Genomic DNA, 24,496 nt, shown 5'->3' with positions numbered 1-24,496 from the left:
ATCGAGTTGTGCCAGCTTCTAGTCTCCCATGGAGGCTATTGAAGCATGGCAAAAGTAAAAAAAAAATGTTTAAAAAAATATGAAATAAATAAAAAAAAATATAAAAGTTTAAATCACCCCCCTTTCTCCCCATTCAAAATAAAACAATAAAAATAAAATCAAATATGCACATATTTGGTATTGCCGCGTTCAGAATCGCCCCATCTATCAATAAAAAAGGGTTAACCTGATCGCTAAATGGCGTAGCGAGAAACAAATTTGAAACAACAAAATTACGCTTTTTCTGGTCGCAATAATGGGCGTCAAAAGAGTGTATCTGCACAAAAGTAGTATCAATAAAAACGTCAGCTCAGCACGCAAAAAGTAAGCCCTCACCCGACCCCAGATCACGAAAAATGGAGACGCTACAGGTATCAGAAAATGGCGCATTTTTTTTTCTTTTTAGCAAAGTTTGGAATTTTTTTTCACCACTTAGATAAAAAATAGCCTAGACATGTTAGATGTCTATGAACTCGGAATGACCTGGAGAATCATAGTGGTAGGTCAGTTTTAGCATTTAAAACAGTTTATATCTGCGCTAGAAAACGCTCCTCACCGATTATATGAGCCGATATTAAAAGCAACTTTAAAAGGAATTGGTCCGCCGTGCTCTCCTTAGCCAGTCACGTGAGCAATCACATGACCCTGACGTCACGCAAGGTCCTGTATTCACAGTGAACCGAGCGGCTGTACAGCGCAGCGTGTATCTATCTATCACACGCCGGTAAAGACTAAAGGGGCATTCTGCCACCGGCCGGGGCAGAGCCTATGGTCCCTATAGCTGAAGGATTTACATTTGACCTCCAAACACGGATCTCCCTAACAGGCAAACACCATACAAGTGGACGATATCAAACAACACAATCAAGCACACCAGGTAAATTTCCTTCAGCTACACCTGAAGCTTGCGCTCTACAATGTATTTTTGATACTTCCACAATTTTATTGTATACACACTGAGTGCTTTTTATGTAATTTTCACTGCAGTTGCAGTTGATTCATTAGGATAATCTTATTCTTATCCCGCTGCCATTTGGTTTTTACATAATCATTTTATCCCCTCTGTAAGAGTTGGCTTTTAATATCAGTTCAATATAATCAGTGAGGAAAGTTTTCTAGCGCAGATATAAACTGTTTCAACGCATTTATAGACACAGGCACAGTAGAGTGGTACTGTGCCATTATCTGCTGCAGGAACATTTGTGTTGGTAGCGCCACTGGACTCTAAAAAAATTTTTATCTCAGTTTTAGCATTTAGTGAACCTAGCAAAAAAGCCAAACAAAAAACACGCATGGGATTGCACTTTTTTTTGCAATTTCACCGTGTTAAGGCTAGCGGAACGCACCAAATAATTAAATAGATATAATAAGGTGCATTCGCAGCCCGGGGTCCACCGTGCAGAGATGGAACCTGCTGCTAAGTAATGACGGACTATATGGCGGTACAATGAGGATACACACATGGGTTAACTTCACCCTGTATGAAGAAAGCGATCCCTGTTAAGTCACAGGGTCGCGGTACCGCACAGAGAGCTCAAGCAAGGAACCACAGAACTCTATGCCAGGACACAGGATTAGAGTTAGTGTAGACATCTTGCGATCGACACCACAATTGGGGTATCAGAGTAACTAATATGCACAGAAGTGCATGCTGTGCCACACTAGCGGACGCCACTAACCACCCAGACTTGGGTAAGGTAAACGCTCTAATAGCGCATGGCGCTGCACTGGCGGTCACAGCAGTAGACGCTGTTTCGTGTTAAAGCTGTGAGTTCAGGCGGGCGCTAGATTGCAGTCATGCACCTTATGCGAACAGTCATACACAAGGGATGGGTTTTTTAAGGAACGACTTGCACTCATCAACACACACACGATAACAATTGTATACTAGCTCATGGCCGTGCGGCCATGCAAACCTTTTATAGATGCAACAAGTACAAGACCTTCCAAGAAGGACCAATGGGAGTCTTCCGCAGAAGAAGAAAACCTTTAGGACCTTCCTAGAGGACCAATGGGATTAATTGCAGTATCTAAGCATGTGACCCCCGACCTCCAATGGGAGGTCATCCCGTGGGCATGCTCAGAAAGGGAAAATCTGGACTTAGTCCCAGAAAGACCTGCTCGCTGCTGAATATTGCTGGCTACAAGAACAGAGCCTGGAAGGGCAGTAGTAACCAGTCATCCAGTATTAGCCTGAGCTAGACGCTGGGACCGACGTCTCCATGGAGCAGACTCCACTGCGGCTGGAGAAGAATGGGAGACTGCAGCAGAGATGGTTCGAGATTTCCCCTGTGGAGAGGCGGGAACTCGACACCGCACTTGGAATTTTTCTCCCATTTTCTAGTACACGTCATGGTAAAACCAATGATGTCGTTCAAAAGTACAACTCATCCCACAAAAAATAAGCTCTCATATGGCCATATTGATGGAAAATTTAAAAAGTTATAGCTCTGGGAAGGAGGGGAGTGAAAAACAAACACGAAAAAACAGAAAATCCCAAGGTCATGAAGGGGTTAAAAACACTGATTCAAATCTGCACCAAAAAAGTATCAAAAAGCAGCAAAAGGCAGAAATAAAATGCACCACAAATGCAATAATCAGAGATGGTTGTTACTGGGATATTTGGTGCGTCCTCCAGCAGAAAAGAAGATCACCGCATTTATGCAGCGTGTGAACACAGCCTTACAGACACAAAAACAACAGATCTCCTAAAGTGAAAGTACATAAAAATTAGAGAATTCAAACTCCTACAACTATTAATGATTGGACACAAAATAAATCAATAGGTTCTAAACAGAGATGAGCGTGAAGCACAGATGACGTTGTATCAACCATGGCCAGTCGGAAGCCATGCCCGGTAAGTCAGAAGCTAAGAGATTCATGGCCTCCCATCTAGTCACCAGATACCATTGACCTGGATCTTGGACTATAGTCTCATGAATCTATCAGCCTATTTCAAGTCCCAACCATCACAGATACAGAGGATAGTCCCAGATTTTGGTCTATGCCCTGCACACTCAGGCGTCTGTTGAATATCATTCAATTCCACTGCCCTTCTGACATCTCCTCCTGCCAGAGCAAAAAGAAATGATAAAAGGGTGAGGCTAGGGGCATGGTCAAAATGTACACTTCTGGTGAGGTTGGAAGGCCTAGCATTCACTGGAGCTGTTGAACCAGTTTCTGGTCCCTTCGTATCTTTTGGCACTGAATAGGCCTTTAATGATCAATTTTGGGTAAGAAGCACGTCATTGTGTCCTCCCATCATTATTCCCCGATCTGCGGGTGCTGACTGCCCCTCATGCAGTCATGTGGGTCGCAACCCAAGTCAATGACTCTTTGTGTGGTCTTAATGAAGTAAACAATGTGCCTAGCACTTTGAGCTCATGCTTTTTTGGGGCATAAATAAGGCTGGTTTCACACTTGCGTGTTTGCAACGCATGCGTTTTTAAAAAAAACGCATGGTGAAAAAATGCATGTAAACGCGTGCAAACGCTGCGTTTTTTTGACGCATGCGTTTTTGCACGTGGTGAAAAAACGCAGCGTTTTGATGCATTTACATGTGTTTTTTCATGCGTTTGCATTTTTTAAACGCATGCAGATAAATGTGTGACAGCTGCCAATCATCAAAATAAAGTAAAAAACCCACTATAAACAGAAAGAGCTAGGGTTAGGGGTAGGGTTAGGGGTAGAGATCCTAACCCTACCCCTATCCCTAACCTACCCCTAACCCTAACCCTAAAGGGATCCTAACCTTACCCCTACCCCTAACCCTACCCCTAACCCTACCCCTAATCCTACCCCTAACCCTACCGTTAAAGGGATTAGGGTTAGGGGTAGGGTTAGAGTTAGGGGTAGATTTAGGGGTAGGGTTAGGGTTAGGTTTAGGGTTAGGGGTAGGATCCCTTTATCAATTTTATGGTGTGGGGTGGTTTATCAGTGTTTTTTTTTTTTAACGCATGCATTTTTAACGCATGCAAACGCATGTGGTTAAAAACGCATGCATTTACATAGACAGCAATGCAAAAACGCCGCTAAAAATACTAAATGTTGCATTTCTGCAACACAACGCATGCAGAAAAAATGCATGCGTTGCAAAAACGCGTCAAAACGCATACAAAAAAACGCATGCATTTTTAATGTTAAATATAGGGAAAAAACGCATGCTTTTTTTGCGTTTTTTACCGCAAAAATTCAAAAAAAAACGCAAATGTGAAACCACCCTAAGTGTGCACTCATCTTGGTGGATAATCTAGATCTATCCACCAGACAAAAGCCAAAGTATTGGAAGAATGATGCAGCACTCCAGACAGTTTGCGATCCAATGTGACGTTTCAACTACAACAGTATTTCTCAAGAATAACATACAATACAAAAGTTCACATATTTGTAGCAATAAAATGGCAAAATAAGCCTGAGCTCCAAACAATGACATCATAAAAAAGTGATCATAGATGAAAATATAGAAAAGATCAAATCAAAACATTGTTATTGATTGGATGACCTTACCCATTACCCTTCATAGAAGCTCAACATTGTGTAATTCAGTTGAAATACTGAGTAATTGTACAACATTCAAAGAGGGGCAGTGACAGAGAGTGGAAGAGATAGGACCTCCAAACAGGAAAAATGGAGGTGGCCTAGGATAGCTGGAATCTAAGAGATCTGAATATTGACTTTTCAATGACTCAATTCCTCTTAAGCTGGCCATACACATTAGATTTATGTTGACTGAAGCGGCCAATATTGATGGGTTCTGCAAATGGTCTAGTGTATAAGAGCATTGGCGATTTGGAAGATGTTTATTAGAGATGAGCAGACTTGTTCAGAAAACATTACCCAATCTCAAAGTCAGCATGAACTTTGATTCATGTTCAGATTCCCAAGCATTGTACTCAAAATCGGCAAAATTGAGCCAAAGTTCGGTAAATGATTGAGTTTGTACTAAGGCTCTGTGCACATGGCTGCTCTAATCGGCGGTAACATTAGATGACAGCATGACCCCACAGCTATGACTGTCACCAGCGGCAAAAAGCTTACCGCAGGTCACAGGTGTCGGCTGATGAAAGACTATTACTCCCATCAGCCTACACCTGCTGTTGCTGATACCAGAGGGAGCAGGCGGTGGATGATGGGTGTAATCTGTTATGACCTGGTGGTTAGGAGCACCCGACCTGATAGTTAAACTCATACAGGACGAGCTCTGGGATGTGGGAGCTCTGCTGACCGCAAGCCCTAATCCTATCGCACACACTAGAAATAGCCGTGGAGCGCTCCTGACGCTCCCTAGGCGCCTCGTCACAGCCTAAGAGCTAGCTAGCCCTAGAGAAAAAAATAAAGCCTACCTTGCCTCAGAGAAATTCCCCAAAGGAATAGGCAGCCCCCCACATGTAATGACTGTGAGTAAAGATGAAAGTCACAAACGCAGAAATGAGATAGGTTTCAGCAAAGGGAGGCACGACTTACTAAATAGACAGAGGATAGGAAAGGAATCTTTGCGGTCAGCACAAAAACCTACAAAAGACCACGCAGAGTGTGCAAAAGGGTCCTCCGCACCGACTCACAGTGCAGGGGTGCCACCCTGCATCCCAGAGCTTCCAGCCAGCAAGATAAAATCAAGATAACCAGCTGGACAAAGAAACAAGAACAATAATAACAATCAGGAACTTAGCTTCTGCAGGAGAAGACAGGACACCAGACAGATCCAGGAGCGAACTGAACCAATGCTAAAACATTGACAGCTGGCATGGAGAAACGATCTGAGTGGAGTTAAATAGAGAAGCCAACCAAAGGATAAACCACGTCACCTGTGTAAGGAACCTCAGAAGCAGCAGCTCCACTCACAGCCACCAGAGGGAGCCCACGGACCGAACTCACCGAAGTACCATTCATGACCACAGGAGGGAGCTCGACAACAGAATTCACAACAGTACCCCCCCTTGAGGAGGGGTCACCGAAACCTCACCAGAGCTCCCAGGCCGATCAGGATGAGCCAAATGAAAGGCACGAACTAGATCGGCAGCATGAACATCAGAGGCAAAAACCCAGGAATTATCCTCCTGACCATAACCCTTCCACTTGACCAGGTACTCTAGTTTCCGTCTCGAAACATGAGAATCCAAGATCTTTTCCACCACATACTCCAACTCCCCCTCGACCAACACCGGGGCAGGAGGATCAACGGAGGGAACCATAGGCGCCACTTATCTCCGCAACAACAACCTATGGAACACATTATGGATGGCAAAAGAAGCTGGAAGGTCCAAACGAAATGACACAAGATTAAGAATTTCAGAAATCTTATATGGCCAAATGAAACGAGGCTTAAACTTAGGAGAGGAAACCTTCATAGGAAGATGACGAGATGACAACCAAACCAAATCCCCAACCCGAAGTCGGGGACCAACACAGCGCCGGCGGTTAGCGAAACGTTAAGCCTTCTCCTGGGACAATGTGAAATTGTCCACCACATGAGTCCAAATCTGCTGCAACCTGTCCACCACAGTATCCACACAAGGACAGTCCGAAGGCTCAACCTGCCCTGAAGAGAAACGAGGATGGAAACCAGAATTGCAGAAAAAAGGAGAACCCAAAGTAGCCGAGCTGGCCTGATTATTAAGGGCGAACTCAGCCAAAGGCAAAAAGGACACGCAATCATCCTGATCAGCAGAAACAAAGCATCTCAGATATGTCTCCAAAGTCTGATTAGTTCGTTCGGGTTGGCCATTAGTCTGAGGATGGAAAGCCGAAGAAAAAGACAAATCAATGCCCATCTTAGCACAAAAGGACCGCCAAAACCTTGAAACAAACTGGGAACCCCTGTCCGAGACAATGTTCTCCGGAATGCCATGCAAACGAACCACATGCTGGAAAAACAATGGCACCAAATCAGAGGAGGAAGGCAATTTAGACAAGGGTACCAAATGGACCATCTTAGAGAAGCGATCACAAACCACCCAAATGACCGACATCCTTTGAGAAACAGGGAGATCAGAAATAAAATCCATGGAAATATGCGTCCAGGGCCTCTTCGGGACCGGCAAGGGCAAAAGCAACCCACTGGCACAAGAACAGCAGGGCTTAGCCCGAGCACAAGTCCCACAGGACTGCACAAAAGAACACACATCCCGTGACAAAGAAGGCCACCAAAAGGATCTAGCCACCAAATCTCTGGTACCAAAGATTCCAGGATGACCAGCCAACACCGAACAATGGACCTCAGAGATAACTCTACTAGTCCATCTATCAGGGACAAACAGTTTCTCCGTAGGACAACGGTCAGGTCTATCAGCCTGAAACTTCTGCAGCACGTGCCGCAAATCAGGGGAGATGGCAGACAAAATTACCCCCTCTTTAAGAATACCTGCCGGCTCCGGAACACCCGGAGAGTCAATCACAAAACTCCTTGACAGGGCATCAGCCTTCACATTATTAGATCCCGGAAGGTATGAAACCACAAAATCAAAATGGGAGAAAAAGAGCGACCATCGAGCCTGTCTAGGATTCAACCGTTTGGCAGACTCGAGATAAGTCAAATTCTTGTGATCGGTCAAGACCACCACGCGATGTTTAGCTCCTTCAAGCCAATGTTGCCACTCCTCGAATGCCCATTTCATGGCCAACAACTCTCGATTGCCAACATCATAATTGCGCTCAGCAGGCGAGAATTTTCTAGAAAAGAAGGCACATGGATTCATCACTGAGCCATCAGAACCTCTCTGCGACAAAACAGCCCCTGCTCCAATCTCAGAAGCATCAACCTCGACCTGAAACGGAAGCGAAACATCTGGCTGGCACAGCACAGGGGCAGAAGAAAAATGACTCTTCAACTCCTGAAAAGCCTCTACAGCCGCAGAGGACCAATTGACCACATCAGCACCTTTCTTGGTCAAATCAGTCAACGGTTTAGCAACACTAGAAAAATTAGCGATGAAGAGACGGTAAAAATTAGCAAAGCCCAGGAACTTCTGTAGGCTCTTCACAGATGTCGGCTGAGTCCAATCATAAATGACCTGGACCTTAACAGGGTCCATCTCGATAGTAGAAGGGGAAAAAATGAAACCCAAAGATGAAACCTTCTGAACTCCAAAGAGACACTTAGACCCCTTCACAAACAAGGAATTAGCACGAAGAACCTGGAACACCATTCTGACCTGCTTCACATGAGACTCCCAATCATCCGAAAAGACCAAAATGTCATCCAAATATACAATCATGAATCTATCCAGGTACTCTCGGAAGATGTCATGCATAAAGGACTGAAACACAGATGGAGCATTAGAAAGCCCGAATGGCATAACCAGGTACTCAAAATGGCCCTCGGGCGTATTAAATGCTGTTTTCCATTCATCGCCCTGTTTAATTCGCACAAGATTATACGCCCTTCGAAGATCTATCTTGGTGAACCAACTAGCCCCCTTAATTCGAGCAAACAGATCAGACATCAGCGGCAAAGGATACTGAAATTTGACTGTGATCTTATTAAGAAGGCGGTAATCAATACAAGGGCTTAAAGAGCCATCCTTCTTGGCCACAAAAGAGAACCCTGCTCCCAATGGTGACGACGACGGGCGAATATGACCCTTCTCCAAGGATTCCTTTATATAACTCCGCATAGCAGCGTGCTCTGGCACAGATAAACAGTCGGCCCTTAGGAAACTTACTACCGGGAATCAAATTAATAGCACAATCGCAGTCCCTATGAGGAGGTAGGGCACCGGATTTGGGCTCCTCAAATACATCCCGGTAATCTGATAAAAACTCAGGGACTTCAGAAGGAGTGGAAGGCGAAATTGACAACAATGGAACATCACCATGTACCTCTTAACAACCCCAGCTGGACACAGACATAGATTTCCAATCCAACACTGGATTATGGACCTGTAGCCATGGCAACCCCAAAACGACCACATCATGCAGATTATGCAACACCAAAAAGTGAATATCCTCCTGATGTGCAGGAGCCATGCACATGGTCAATTGCGTCCAGTATTGAGGTTTATTCTTGGCCAAAGGCGTAGCATCAATTCCTCTCAATGGAATAGGATGCTGCAAGGGCTCCAAGGAAAAACCACAGCGCCTGGCAAACTCCAAGTCCATCAAATTCAGGGCAGTGCCTGAATCCACAAATGCCATAACAGAATATGACGACAGAGAGCAAATCAGAGTAACGGACAAAAGAAATTTTGACTGTACCGTACCAATGGTGGCAGACCTGGCGAACCGCTTAGTGCGCTTAGGACAATCGGAGATAGCATGAGTGGAGTCACCACAGTAAAAACACAGTCTATTCCGACGTCTGTGTTCTTGCCGTTCAGCTCTGGTCAAAGTTCTATCACACTGCATAGGCTCAGGCCTATTCTCAGAGAACACCGCCAAATGGTGCACAGCTTTGCGCTCACGCAAGCGCCGATCGATCTGAATGGCCAATGACATAGACTCATTCAGACCAGCAGGCGTGGGAAATCCCACCATGATATCCTTAAGGGCTTCAGAAAGACCCTTTCTGAAAATTGCCGCCAGGGCACATTCATTCCACTAAGTAAGCACAGACCACTTTCTAAACTTCCGACAGTACACCTCCGCCTCATCCTGACCCTGACACAAAGCCAGCAAGATTTTCTCTGCCTGATCCACGGAATTTGGTTCATCATAAAGCAATCCTAGCGCCAGAAAAAACGCATCAACATCACGCAATGCAGGTTCTCCTGGCGCAAGGGAAAATGCCCAGTCTTGAGGGTCACCACATAATAAAGAAATAATGATTTTTACTTGTTGAGCGGGGTCACCAGAGGAGCGTGGTTTCAAAGCTAGAAACAGTTTACAATTATTTTTGAAATTCAGAAACTTAGATCTATTTCCAGAAAATAAATCAGGAGTAGGAATTCTAGGCTCTAACATAGGATTCTGAACCACAAAATCTTGAATGTTTTGTACCCTTGCAGTGAGATGATCCACACAAGAGGACAGACCTTGATTGTCCATCTCTACACCTGTGTCCTGAACCACCCAAAGGTCTAGGGGAAAAGAAAGACAAAACACAGTGCAAAGAAAAAAAAAAGGTCTCAGAAGTTCTCTTATCCCTCTATTGAGATGCATTAATACTTTGCGCCAGCTGTACTGTTATGACCTGGTGGTTAGGAGCACCCGACCTGATAGTTAAACTCATACAGGACGAGCTCTGGGATGTGGGAGCTCTGCTGACCGCAAGCCCTAATCCTATCGCACACACTAGAAATAGCCGTGGAGCGCTCCTGACGCTCCCTAGGCGCCTCGTCACAGCCTAAGAGCTAGCTAGCCCTAGAGAAGAAAATAAAGCCTACCTTGCCTCAGAGAAATTCCCCAAAGGAATAGGCAGCCCCCCACATGTAATGACTGTGAGTAAAGATGAAAGTCACAAACGCAGAAATGAGATAGGTTTCAGCAAAGGGAGGCACGACTTACTAAATAGACAGAGGATAGGAAAGGAATCTTTGCGGTCAGCACAAAAACCTACAAAAGACCACGCAGAGTGTGCAAAAGGGTCCTCCGCACCGACTCACAGTGCGGGGGTGCCACCCTGCATCCCAGAGCTTCTAGCCAGCAAGACAAAATCAAGATAACCAGCTGGACAAAGAAACAAGAACAATAATAACAATCAGGAACTTAGCTTCTGCAGGAGAAGACAGGACACCAGACAGATCCAGGAGCGAACTGAACCAATGCTAAAACATTGACAGCTGGCATGGAGAAACGATCTGAGTGGAGTTAAATAGAGAAGCCAACCAAAGGATAAACCACGTCACCTGTGTAAGGAACCTCAGAAGCAGCAGCTCCACTCACAGCCACCAGAGGGAGCCCACGGACCGAACTCACCGAAGTACCATTCATGACCACAGGAGGGAGCTCGACAACAGAATTCACAACAGTAATCATCAGCTGGTGCCTGTGTTCAACATAAAGACAAAAAAAGTTTAAATAAAGAAATACATTTTTAAATAAAAATTAAAAACTCAGAATATACTTACCTTACACCGATCTAATCCCTGAAACCCTTGTCCTCTTAAAAAAATAAAAAATATAAAAACACCATATACTCACCATAACGCCTAATCCCCAATGCTCATGTCACCTGGAAAATAGAAAAAATAATAAACAGCCATGTCCTTCACATATCCGCCGTAACATATACTGTCCCATGTCAATGTGGATCACTTGTAGAGCAGTCACATCAGCTGATGCGAATGCTCTACCCGGCAGCCGGCTACACACTGAAAGGAGAATGCAATCACTACTGCAGTGTGTAGCGTTTAGCTGCGGTGAGGAAGTTCACTGAGGTTCATCAGCTTACGGCACTGCTGTGTGAGAAAGTTCAGCTGATGAACTCCAGTAAACTTCCTTACTGTATCTCAGCATCTCAGCGCTACACACTGCAGAAGTTATCACGTACTCCTTTCAGTGTGTAGTCGGCTGCCGGGTAGAACAGTCACATTAGCGACTGCTCTCAAAGGCATCAGGATCATCTTGGGATATTATGGATTAGCTCTGCACTTTCGGACAGGTGAAGAATATGGTTGTTTACTGTTTTAATTCAATTGAAGGGGACAATGGCTTCAGTAGACTGATTTAATTTAGACTCGATTGGGGGAATCTGTGTCATTATTTCAAATAAAGGACTTTTTTCGGGGTATGTGTTATTTTTTACAATATCACTATGGTGTTAGTAATGGTGGTGTCTTATAGATGTCTCTCCCTTACTAACCTCTGGGATTGATCTCAACTGACAATACAAAGGTGATATCAACCCCACAAATATGAACCCCACTTGCCACCGCCACGGTGCAAGTGGGAAGAGCGAGGCAAAGAGGCAAAATTGGCTCATTTAATAGATGTGCCTTTTCTGGGGTGACTGTGGCTGCTATTTTTAGGATAGTGGGGGCAATATCCAAGGTCTCTTACCAGCCTGAGAATACCAGCTCCCCCGGTGTCAGCTATAGCTTGGCTGGTTGTCAAAATAGGGGGGCCCCCACGCCATTTAAAAAAATATATTTAAATATTTTTTTTAAAAAAAGGGTTGTGACTCCTGTGCTCTTGATAGCCAGCCCTGCTGGGGCTGACAGCTGAAGGTGGCAGCCCGCAGCTGTCAGTTTTGCCTGGCTGGTTATCAAAAATACAGGGGAACCCATGTCAATTTTTTTTAAAATTATTTATTATAGTGCAATTGATTGCCACTTTTCTTCATGCCTGCACCTAATGTGAGCTGTTTTGCCAGCTTTTGGGCCCCCTGAAGTTGTTCTCGATACGTTTCATTTTGCCTCCCATTGAATTCAATGGTGTTCGCCAATGTTCTGCAAACATCGGGAAGTTCGCCAAACATAGTCTAACAGAACCTTTAAAGGTTCGTTCATCTTTAAAGTTTATCAAGCATGTTTGATTATGAACTTACCATCACATTGTTCTGCCTGAGATAACTTGCTGTCCGATTTGTCAGTCAGCGACATTCTCATAAAGAACACAACAGCGCATGACCGAACAAGCACTCCTGTGTCTGGGGAGTCGATGTAGGTGACTGTCTGCTGAATGACTGCTTGCCCAACGGCCAACTAAAGTGTATGGCCAACTTTTATCGCCTCGTGTAATTCATTAGTGATGGTAGAAAATAAATATTTTGCATTCTTTTTCCATGTTGTTAACATCATTTTTTAAAGGGACTCTGTCACCTGAATTTGGCGGGACTGGTTTTGGGTCATATGGGCGGAGTTTTCGGGTGTTTGATTTACCCTTTCCTTACCCGCTGGCTGCATGCTGGCTGAAATATTGGATTGAAGTTCATTCTCTGTCCTCCATAGTACACACCTGCACAAAGCAATCTTGCCTTGTGCAGGCGTGTACTATGGAGGACAGAGAATGAACTTCAATCCAATATTGCAGCCAGCATGCAGCCAGCGGGTAAGGAAAGGGTGAATCAAACACCCGAAAACTCCGCCCATATGACCCAAAACCAGTCCCGCCAAATTCAGGTGACAGGTTCCCTTTAATATTTTTCAGGTATTTGGATGTCTCTCATTTATACATACAATATGTACCTGTTGGGTAATATATATTTTTCTTTGTACATTATAGACTTTAAACCATGTGCAATTTTTCTGCATCTGTTGATTTATGATATTGCTTTAACTCTAGTTATACGCCTCAGACAATATAGCTCTTTATGGATCTGTGACAAAAACACATGGGGACAGTGATGATGTCTGTAAAATGCTGTAGAAAAGTGATGGCACTATAAAAGCATAAATGAGCATAAAACCCCAAAATAGATGAAAATTCAGCTTCTATTGTTAAGACGAAAAAATTTGAAACGCTAAGCCACAGTGTTCTGTAAGTCTTGGCTCAAAAAATGTATTAAAAGTGATCAACATGTTATTTATTCCAAAATGGTACCTATAAAAACTACAGATTGTTATCCAAAAAATATGCCCTCACATTTTTCTAAAAATAGAAAAATTAAAAAAAGTTAGGACTGTGATTTATGATGACCTCCCCAAAAAGTGTTTTTTTTTAGCTGAAAAAGAAGTAAAACAAAGGAAAAAAAAGTTCTATAAATGAGATTGAATTGACGTGCAGAATAACAATAGCAAGTCAATTATATTGCACACTGAATTCTTCAAAAAATGTTAAAATAAATCTAGAATTTTTTTTCATGTCTATTATACCTCCTCCAAAAAAAATTAACAATGGTCAAAAATCGGTAAGTAACAGTAATAACTACCGTTTATCCTGTAAAAAACAAATCCTCGTACAAGTCCATGTATGTAAAAATAATGTACCGGTGTCAGAATATAGTAATAAAAAAAATAGAGTTTTTCAAAGTAATTTGCTGTGTAACAGTACAAAACCTAAATTCAAAACTATATAAATCTGGTATTGACATGATTGATTTGACCAGCCGTAGAAAGACAATTATACTGAATAGTGATTGATATTTGAAAAAAATAAACAAAATATAGAATAGCTGCTTTGTTCTTTTTAGCTCCCAAACAATTAATTAAAAGTGATCAAAACCTCACATATATCACATAATGGCGCAAATGAAAAGTGCATTTTATCGAGCAAAAAATACAACTGTGCTGCTGGAAAATTGTAAAACATATGGCGACTAGTGTTGAGCGATACCGTCCGATACTTGAAAGTATCGGTATCGGATAGTATCGGCCGATACCCGAAAAATATCGGATATCGCCGATACCGATATCCGATACCAATACAAGTCAATGGGACATCAAGTATCGGAATGTATCCTCATGGATCCCAGGGTCTGAAGGAGAGGAAACTCTCCTTCAGGCCCTGGGATCCATATTAAAGTGTAAAATAAAGAATTAAAATAAAAAATATTGTTATATTCACCTCTCCGGCGGCCCCTGGACATCAGCGGGAGGATCCGGCGTCCGGCCCGGCTTCTTTCTTCAAAATGCGCGCCTTCAGGACCTGTGGAATGACGTCCCGGCTTCTGATTGGTCGCGTGCCGCCCATGTGACCGCCACGCGACCAATCAGAAGCCGCGACGTCATTCCTCAGGTCCTAGAAGGCGCTCATTCTAGGACTTTAGCTGAGGAATGACGTCGCGGCTTCTGATTGGTCGCGTGGCGGTCACATGGGCGGCACGCGACCAATCAGAAGCCGGGACGTCATTCCACAGGTCCTGAAGGCGCGCATTTTGAAGAAAGAAGCCGTGCCGGACGCCGGATCCTCCCGCTGATGTCCAGGGGCCGCCGGAGAGGTGAATATAACAATATTTTTTATTTTAATTCTTTATTTTACACTACCGATACCGATACCCGATATCACAAAAATATCGGATCTCGGTATCGGAATTCCGATACCGCAAGTATCGGCCGATACCCGATACTTGCGGTATCGGAATGCTCAACACTAATGGCGACCCCAAAACTAATCTACATACAGTATATAAAACTCAAAATCTGTAGTAACCCGCTCTATACAAATCCACAGTTCTCGCCCGATTTGGGTGAAATTTGGCACGCCCCCTCTCCATCCACAGGAGCACGTAAAAGCTTGCTAGCGTTCCTCCGTCATGAGATTGGGGCCCCCGAAGTTAGGCCTTACACATATAATGGAGAAATGTGAAGGTAAAAGTAAAAGTGGTGAGGGGAAAACAACAGTTGTGACTGACAGGGACGGATTATAGCGACGGCGCCAAAGAGTCGCTGCTAAAGGGACCGTACCCGTCAAGGGGCTACTGCGACAGGGAGGTTCCAGAGAACCGCAGCGCTCTGGGCCTCATTCACACACGATGAACAGAAGCTCTTCTCCTGAATTCTGACCTGGCTGTCTTGTGCCAGCAGGGCAGGAGTTAAACCTTGTTACTGAAGTTGCTGAGAGCTATGTCTCTCAGCTGATTTGGTTTTGGTAATCTCCGCTCCTATATAGACTAAGCTTTGTCTACAACTGTTGTCAGTGATCAGTTCTGCTGCCTGGCTTGGAGGTTGAAGGAGTGTGGTATTAGGAGCTTGGGGGTTTATTTACAGAGATTGGTGTCTGCTGTTTTGGTTGCATGTTAAACCTGTTTTCCTTCCTAGTTTTTTCTTTCTCTTCCCTTCTCTGTGTTTCCTCCTTAGGTAAACCACAATTTTTCCTACCAGCCGAGATTCGTCTTGGTGAAAGTAGGCTCAATATCCCTGCCTTTCTGGACTCTTGGGCAGGGTTTAATTTAATTGACGCTGGGTTTGTCCAGGAACATGGGCTTAAAACTCAAGAGTTGTCTAGACCCATACCTATAATTGCTATTGATTCTGCACCTTTGAGCCAGGGGATTTTCTCTCAGATCGTCCGTGGGGTGAACCTACAAATAGGGGCGTTGCACTCTGAGTCAATAGATTGTTATGTGTTGGGGGATTTGCCGTCGCCTGTGGTTCTCGGTTTACCATGGCTCACATTACACAACCTGGTGTTAGACTGGCAGACTCGGGAGATTACTAGATGGAGTGAGTTTTGTCAGGAACATAGCCTGGGCACTCGGCTGGCAGGGTTGAGTTCTCAGGTTTTGCCAGAGTTCATCTCAGATTTTGAGGATGTATTCTCTGCGGAGGGGAGTCAAGAGCTTCCTCCACACGGTCCTTATGATTGCGCTATACGTCTCATTCCTGGTGCTAAACTACCTAAGAGTAGGCTATACAACATCTCTGCCCCAGAGAGACAGGCCATGAAGGACTATATCACGGAGAGTCTGGCCAAGGGTCATATCAGACCCTCATCATCACCCTTTGCTGCCGGGTTCTTCTTTGTAAAGAAGAAGGATGGGGGTTTACGCCTATGCTTAGACTTCCATTAATTAAACCAAATTACGGTCCGGGATTCTTTCCCGCACCCTCTTATTCTGCACCTCTTTAATCAAATTGTGGGGGCTAAGTGGTTCTCCAAATTAGATCTCAGGGGGGCATATAATCTCATTCGGATGAAGGAGGGGGATGAATGGAAGACGGCGTTTAATACTCCAGAGGGACATTACGAGAACTTGGTTATGCCTTTTGGGTTAAGTAATGCTCCTGCTGTGTTTCAACACTTTGTCAATGATATACTTAGTCATCTAATAGGTAGGTTTGTGGTGGTATATGTCGATGACATCTTAATTTATTCCTCTGACCTGGAGTCCCATCAGAATCATGTACGGCTGGTCCTTCAGGTACTCAGGGGCAATAAACTGTTTGCCAAACTTGAGAAATGCATGTTCGCGGTCAAAGAGATTCCGTTTTTGGGTTATTTCTAGTGTTGAGCATTCCGATACCGCAAGTATCGGGTATCGGCCGATATTTGCGGTATCGGAATTCCGATACCGAGTTCCGATATTTTTGTGATATCGGGAATCGGTATCGGGATTAAGATTCATGTGTAAAATAAAGAATAAAAATAAAAAATATTGATATACTTACCCTCTGACGCGCCCTGGTCGTCACCGCTGCAACCGCCTTGCCTTCGTTCTGAAGAATGAGCGTGTAAAGGGTCTTCGATGACGTCGCGGCTTGTGATTGGTCGCTGAGCGGTCATGTGACCGCTCACGCGACCACTCACAAGCCGCGACGTCATCGAAGGTCATTAACGCGCTCATTCCTAAGAATTCCTAAGAATGAGCGCGTTAAGGACCTTCAATGACGTCGCGGCTTGTGATTGGTCGCGTGAGCGGTCACATGACCGCTCAGCCACCAATCACAAGCTGCGACGTCATCGAAGGCCCTTAACGCGCTCATTCTTCGGAACGAAGGCAAGGTGGTTGCAGCGGTGACGACCAGGGCGCGTCAGAGGGTAAGTATATCAATATTTTTTATTTTTATTCTTTATTTTACACATGAATATGGATCCCAGGGCCTGAAGGAGAGTTTCCTCTCCTTCAGACCCTGGGATCCATTACAGGATACCTTCCGATATTTGTGTCCCATTGACTTGTATTGGTATTGGATATCGGTATCGGCGATATCCGATATTTTTCGGATATCGGCCGATACCATCCGATACCGATACTTTCAAATATCGGACGGTATCGCTCAACACTAGTTATTTCTTATCCTCCACAGGATTTCGTATGGAACCGGCTAAGGTCAAGGCGGTCATGGAGTGGAAGCATTCTGAGGACCTTAAGGCCTTGCAGAGGTTTTTAGGTTTTGCAAACTACTATCGCAAATTTATTAAATACTTTTCAGTAGTAGCCAAACCTTTAACAGACATGACCAAGAGAGGCACGGACTTCTCTGTCTGGTCCAGTATGGCCTGCCAGGCTTTTCAGACTTTGAAGAAGTGTTTTTCCACTGCACCCATACTAATACAGCCTGACATCACGCAGCCATTTGTGGTAGAGGTGGATGCCTCTGAGGTGGGAGTGGGAACTGTATTGTCTCAGGGGATTTCTCCGAGTAAGTGGTGTCCATGTGCATTTTTCTCGAAAAAATTTTCTTCTACTGAGAGGAATTATGATATTGGTAACAGGGAGCTGTTGGCAATTAAATGGGCATTTGAGGAATGGCACCATTTTTTGGAGGGAACATTTTACCCAGTCATGGTGATCACAGATCACAAGAATCTGTTGTATCTAGAATCTGCGAAGCATCTCACACCTAGGCAAGCTAGGTGGTCTCTGGTTTTCGCCAGGTTCAATTTCTACATTACGTATAGGCCAGGAAGCAAGAATGTCAAGGCTGAAGCATTATCCCGTTGTTTTCCAGGGGGTGGGGATAATTGTGAGCCAGGTCCTATACTTCAGAAGAGTGTAGTTATCGCCGCAATTAATTCAGATCTTGAGAGAGGTCCTAGAGGCGCAGGGGGACGCCCCAACAGCCTGTCCTTTAGGTAAACTTTATGTTCCTGCTAATCTTCATCTTAGGGTCATTAAGAACATCATGATTCAGTCCTGGCCTGACACCCTGGAAGTAAAGTTACCACGGACCTTCTCACTCGGCGTTTTTGGTGGTCTTGGGTAAATCATGATATACAGGAATATGTCGCTGCCTGCTGTGTGTGTGCATTCCAAGACCCCTCGTACTTGCCCGTCTGGGTCTCTCCAACCTCTGGAGGTTCCCAGTAGACCTTGGACTCATTTGTCAATAGACTTCATCACTGATTTACCGATTTCTGAGGGTAATACAGTTATTTTAGTCGTAGTTGACAGATTTAGAAAGATGTCACATTTTATTGCCCTTCCCGCGTTAACTAATGCCAAGACTCTGGCACAGATCATTATCAAGGAGGTTGTGAGATTACATGGTGTTCCTTCATATATTGTGTCAGACCGTGGGGTGCAGTTTATTTCTATGTTTTGGAGGGCTTTTTGCAGCCGGCTGGGGATTCATTTGTTGTTTTCTTCAGCTTTTTATCCTCAATCTAATGGTCAAACAGAACGTGTAAATCAAAATCTTGAAACTTATTTCAGGTGTTTCATTTCAGAAAATCAGGAGGACTGGGTTAAGTACTTACCGTTGGCAGAGTTTGCAATAAACAACCGTACTCATGAGTCCACTGGTAAGTCCCCGTTTTTCGGGGCATATGGTTTTCATCCTCAATTCAGTTCATTTAATATGAAGGATTCCTCGGGGGTGCCTGAAGAGGAGAGGTTTTCTTCGTCCTCACATCCGTATGGCAAGGGGTTCTTGATAAGTTAAAGAGGATGAGTTCCAGATATAAGAATGCGACTGATCTGAGACGTATGAAAGGTCCGGACCTATGTGTGCGTGATTGGGTTTGGTTGTCCTCAAAGAATATTAAACTGAGAGTTCCCTCGTGGAAATTAGGCCCTAGATTTATTGGCCCTTATAGGATTATGGCCGTCGTCAATCCTGTTGCATTTCGGCTGGTGTACCTTAGTCGTTTAGGATTCATAATGTTTTTCATCGCTCCTTACTCAAGAGGTTTGTGGCATCACCTAATCCATCACCTTTACCTCCCTCTCTGGTCCTTGTTGATGGAAATCTCGAGTTCCAAATAGCCAGGGTCAAGGATTCTCTATTTGTTCGCCGGTCTCTACAGTATCTAATACATTGGAAAGGGTACGGTCCTGAGGAGAGGATGTGGGTACCTGCAACCGATGTCCATGAGGTTAGTTTAGTCCGGGCATTTCATTCAGCTCATCCTGAGAAACCTGGTCCTGAGGTTCCGGAGGTCCCTCGTTGGCCTGCGTGTACTGTCACAGGGCTACCGCGACAGAGAGGTTCCAGAGAACCGCAGCACTCTGGGCCTCGTTCACACACGATGAACAGAAGCTCTTCTCCTGAATTCTGACCTGGCTGTCTTGTGCCAGGAGGGCAGGAGTTAAACCTTGTTACTGAAGTTGCTGAGAGCTATGTCTCTCAGCTGATTTGGTATTGATAATCTCCGCTCCTATATAGACTCAGCTTTGTATACAACTGTTGTCAGTGATCAGTTCTGCTGCCTGGCTTGGAGGTTGAAGGAGCATGGTATTAGGAGCTTGGAGGTTTATTTACAGAGATTGGTGTCTGCTGTTTTGGTTACATGTTAAACCTGTTTTCCTTCCTATTTTTTTCTTTCTCTTCCCTTCTCTGTGTTTAATACGACAACACCACCCCATAAATACCACATGCACACCACACACACACACACGCACTCAAGGACCACACATGCATGCAAACACACTCAGATGGATGCACCCTACGCACACGGATGAACATTACTGAGCAGCAATATTGGTCAGGTGAAAAATGCCTCATAGTAAGATTGTCATTATTGCTTACTATACAGGGAGCTTTCATCACTGAAGCTGCTGAGGTAAAGTGAAAGTTGAGCTCTGATTGGTTGCTATGGGCAACTAGACAAGTCTGCCTGTGAGGCGGTTTTCATTACTGCGATGTGAGCTCCTTCAGGTGTCACTGAAAATTTTACTTTAGCTACCATAACCAACAATTTAACATATTTTCCACGAGCGAAGCCGCGGGTATTCTACTAGTATTTTTTATAAAACATTGTAATATTTGTACAAAAGTAGTCAAATTAAAAACTTGGGGCTAAAAGAACATTTTAGTGGCAACAATTTAATTGTTTCCACGTTCAGGAAACGCTGTGTTTTTGACGCTGCGTTGAGCCGCAGCGTCAAAGATGCAGCGTTCAGATGTTACAGCATAGTGGAGGAGATTTCATGAAATCCTGTCTCCACTATGCATTAAAAGACGCATGCGGAATAACCGCAAAAACGCACAAGCGGCGCATCTTTTAAGAACGTAGCATGTCCTTACATTGCAGAAAAAACGCAAGGACAGCGCAGTGACCTCAGGTGCAGATTTGGTCAGGATTTTACCTGCATAAAATCCTGACAAAATCCTGATGCAATCCTGAATGTGGACACATACCCTTACAGTTGTTTTTCTCTTTACTGGCAGCTCAGGGGCTCTGTCAATATGACATAGCACCCTAAAACCTTTCCAGTAAGTAAAGCCTACTTACTGTGTGGCGGCACGCAGCGCGCTGTGAGAGGTTCTGCAGTGTCCATTGCTGAGACACAAAGTGCTGGACACTGCAGACTCCCACACAGCTCACTGCCACACAGATCTCCTCTATCCAGATGACTGATGAAGGTCAAGTATTGATCGAAACATCTCTTAATTTTCTGGAATTTCTTCACTCAATAAATAAGTTCTTGAATACACCTATATGAGTGCCAAGTATTTCTACATCGCAGCTGATGGATTTGGTTATCCTACTTATGCACCATAAGAATTCCAGAAGTGCCGTATTTTCCTAATTATTGCACTCAGATGTCATCCGAGCGCAGTCCGATGTTTTCCATGCACCAATAGACATGGATGGGGTGAGTGTCTTTTGATTTCACAGTCAAATCACAGCTGATTCTGTCAGAGAAAAAATCGGTTATCAGGACTGCCTCATTATATAAGTTGGTCAGAGTGCTATCATATAAAAAATCCGATAGCACTCGTCTGATTTATACTTTAGTCTAAACCTGGCCTAATAGTGTACATACACTCCTTTTATGTTTTTTGGGTGGTTTTCACTCCATTGACATAACTTGGCTAGTACTGCCAGCCAACACCTTCTTTGACCACTTCACCACCTGGCTACTTCATTTCCTTTCCACGGACATCCCCACTATCATCATGTGCAACTTCAACATTCCCATTGACACTTCCCTGTCAGCTGTCGCTAAGCTTCTATCTCTCACTTCCTCCCTCGGCCTCGCTCAATGGTCTTCTGCAGCCACTCACAAAGATGGCCACACATTGGACCTCATCTTCACCTGCCTGTGCTCCCTATCTAACCTCTCTAACTCACCTCTCCCTCTTTCGGACCACAGCCTACTGACATTCTCTTCCCGCTCCACTCCTTGTCCACAATCCGCACCCCACAAACTTGCACACAAGATTTCTCCCGCGCATCCCCCATATTCTGGAACTCTCTACCCCAACATATCAGACTCTCACCTACTGTGGAAACCTTCAAAAAGGAAGACCTACCTCTTCCAACAAGCCTACAACCTGCAGTAACCACCGATCGACCAAACCACTGCATGACCAGCTCTACCCTCGCCTACTGTATCCTCACCCATCCCTTGTAGATTGTGAGCCCTCGCTGGCAGGGTCCTCTCCTCTCCCGTACCAGTTGTGACTTGTATTGTGTAAGATTATTGTACTTGTTTCTATTATGTATACCCCTCCTCGCATGTAAAGTGCCATGGAATAAATAGCGCTATAATAATAAATAATAACAGTACTGCAGAGTTGCAATAATAATGTTGTGCTATGCACATTTCCTTGTTTTCTACAAAAAATTATCCTCGTCAGAGTTTGGCTTTCCCACGGATCAGATGTTGTCAATAATTACACTGTGTCCAAGTTAGCGTTTTCCATCTCAATGAGTCCAGAGACCAGCTGCTGCTTCTTAACTCATGAGACGGCTAGGACATTTACAGTTTCCACTTACAGGCACAATGACTACTTATCATTTACATTCTCAGACAATGGAACACATTTGCTTTACAAATAGTGATATGTCTGATTATTTTTAAATCATTATTTGTGATATGAGACTTTTGTGCCTACGTTGGAAAATGTTTTGCTTTGATCTTTTATTTTGTATATGATTATCTATAATCGCTTTTTTTATGATGGCATGCAGAGGTGTAGCTAGGGTTTTGTTTCGGGTGGGGGGCGAAGTTTATGAGTGGGCCCCTAACCAGGTAACCTTGATTACAACTGGTTGATGCACCTTAATAGTGGAGGAGAACCTCAGCAGATGACCGCTGTGTTACTGATATAATCTCTATACAAAGACGGTAATATCATTTTTAGGGCTCCTTTCCACTTGCGAGATAAACGTCCGTGTCTCGCATGTGAAAACCAAGCACTGGCGCCGGCACTTGGGAGCGGAGCGTGCGGCTCCATGTGTTGCTATGCAGCCGCACTCTCCGCTCCCAAGTGCCGGCGCCAGAGCTTGGTTTTCACATGCGAGACACGGACGTTTATCTCGCAAGTGGAAAGGAGCCCTAAAAATGATATTACCGCCATATGGTCAGTGGTAAATACCAGTGCTACAGAACATATAACAGATCACAGCACAGTTACAGATGGTGACTTACCGCTGACGTTCTTTCTGATGGAGTCATTCACTTTTCCCACCTTTCCATCTGGCCCAGACCAACATGACAACTTCTCCAGCCATTACTCAACTGCAGAGAATATAACAAAGACACCTTTCACTTCTCATATTCCAGCCCCATCACCATCTATTCCCAACCTGCACAAACTCCTCATCTTGCTGATATCTCAACACTGAGCCGCTGCTGTATGTGTCCCTATTACTACACCTGCTGTGTGGTTCTCTGTGCCTTCTAAATTCTAAAGCACCCCTCTATAATACAGTAATGCCGGGTGCAAGTGCCCTAGAAAACAGTGCCGACTAGATACCTATTAATCCATAATGCCCTGTGTGTGCCCCTTTGACATTCACAATAAGCTGAGTTCCCCTATAACAATAAGTGCCCACTTTACATTTAATAATGTCCTATCTCCCCCTGTACAGCTCCCCTATACACAGTATGATACTCTTTTATAGACAGTACAATGCCCTTTCACTGTACAGTATAGTACCACCCACACAGTACACTATCCCCTTAGTCTCCCTCAAACTGTTTGATAGCTCCAACACAGTAAGATGACCCCCACTGTAATCTCCACACTGTATGATGGCCCCCTAGATAGCCTCCATGTAGTATAATGCTCGAGATAGTCCTCCATATAGTTTAATGCACTCCCCAGAGGCCCCCATATAGTATAATGCACCCCATAGACCTTCATACAGTCTAATGCAATCCCATAGGCCTTCATATAGTATAATGCACTCCCCATAGGCCTTCTCTATATTGTATAATGCAAACCCCTAGGCAGACTCTATAGCAGAGGTCCCCAACGTTTCTGACCTTGAGAGCCACATTCAGCTCTGAGAGAGGGTCGTGAGCCACATCCAGACTTCAGAGAGGCTCGCGAGCCATATTCAGCTCCCTCCCCCCTCACAATAATGGTAACCAAAACTTTTCCACAAAAATCAATCACCCTAAAGCAGTATACAAAGATCCATGGGTTCCTACAATACCCCCATTCAGTATTCTCCTGTAAAGCACTCCCAAGACACTGTCACATCCAGCTTCAAACACCTCCTCTGACAGGTGGTGTCATCTTGTCTCCAGCGTACCATACTTAAATCATCTTAAAACACCTAAGACTAGTATATGCGCATCCAGATATGCTCTTTTGTTCAGGGCTGCTCACAAAATTCACCATTTTCAGATTTGCTCTTCATAACTGTTTGCTGCAACTGGAGTTAATGCACCAAGCTTACAGACAGCCGCGAGCCACAATTCATAGGACCGCGAGCCACATGTGGCTCCCGAGCTACAGGTTGGGGACCCCTGCTCTATAGCATAAGGCAGCCCCCATAGGCAGACTCTATACCATAAGGC

This window comes from Ranitomeya imitator, chromosome 6, assembly GCF_032444005.1.
Source record: "Ranitomeya imitator isolate aRanImi1 chromosome 6, aRanImi1.pri, whole genome shotgun sequence".
Taxonomy (NCBI): domain Eukaryota; kingdom Metazoa; phylum Chordata; class Amphibia; order Anura; family Dendrobatidae; genus Ranitomeya; species Ranitomeya imitator.
Note: the sequence above shows the minus strand (reverse complement) of the source record.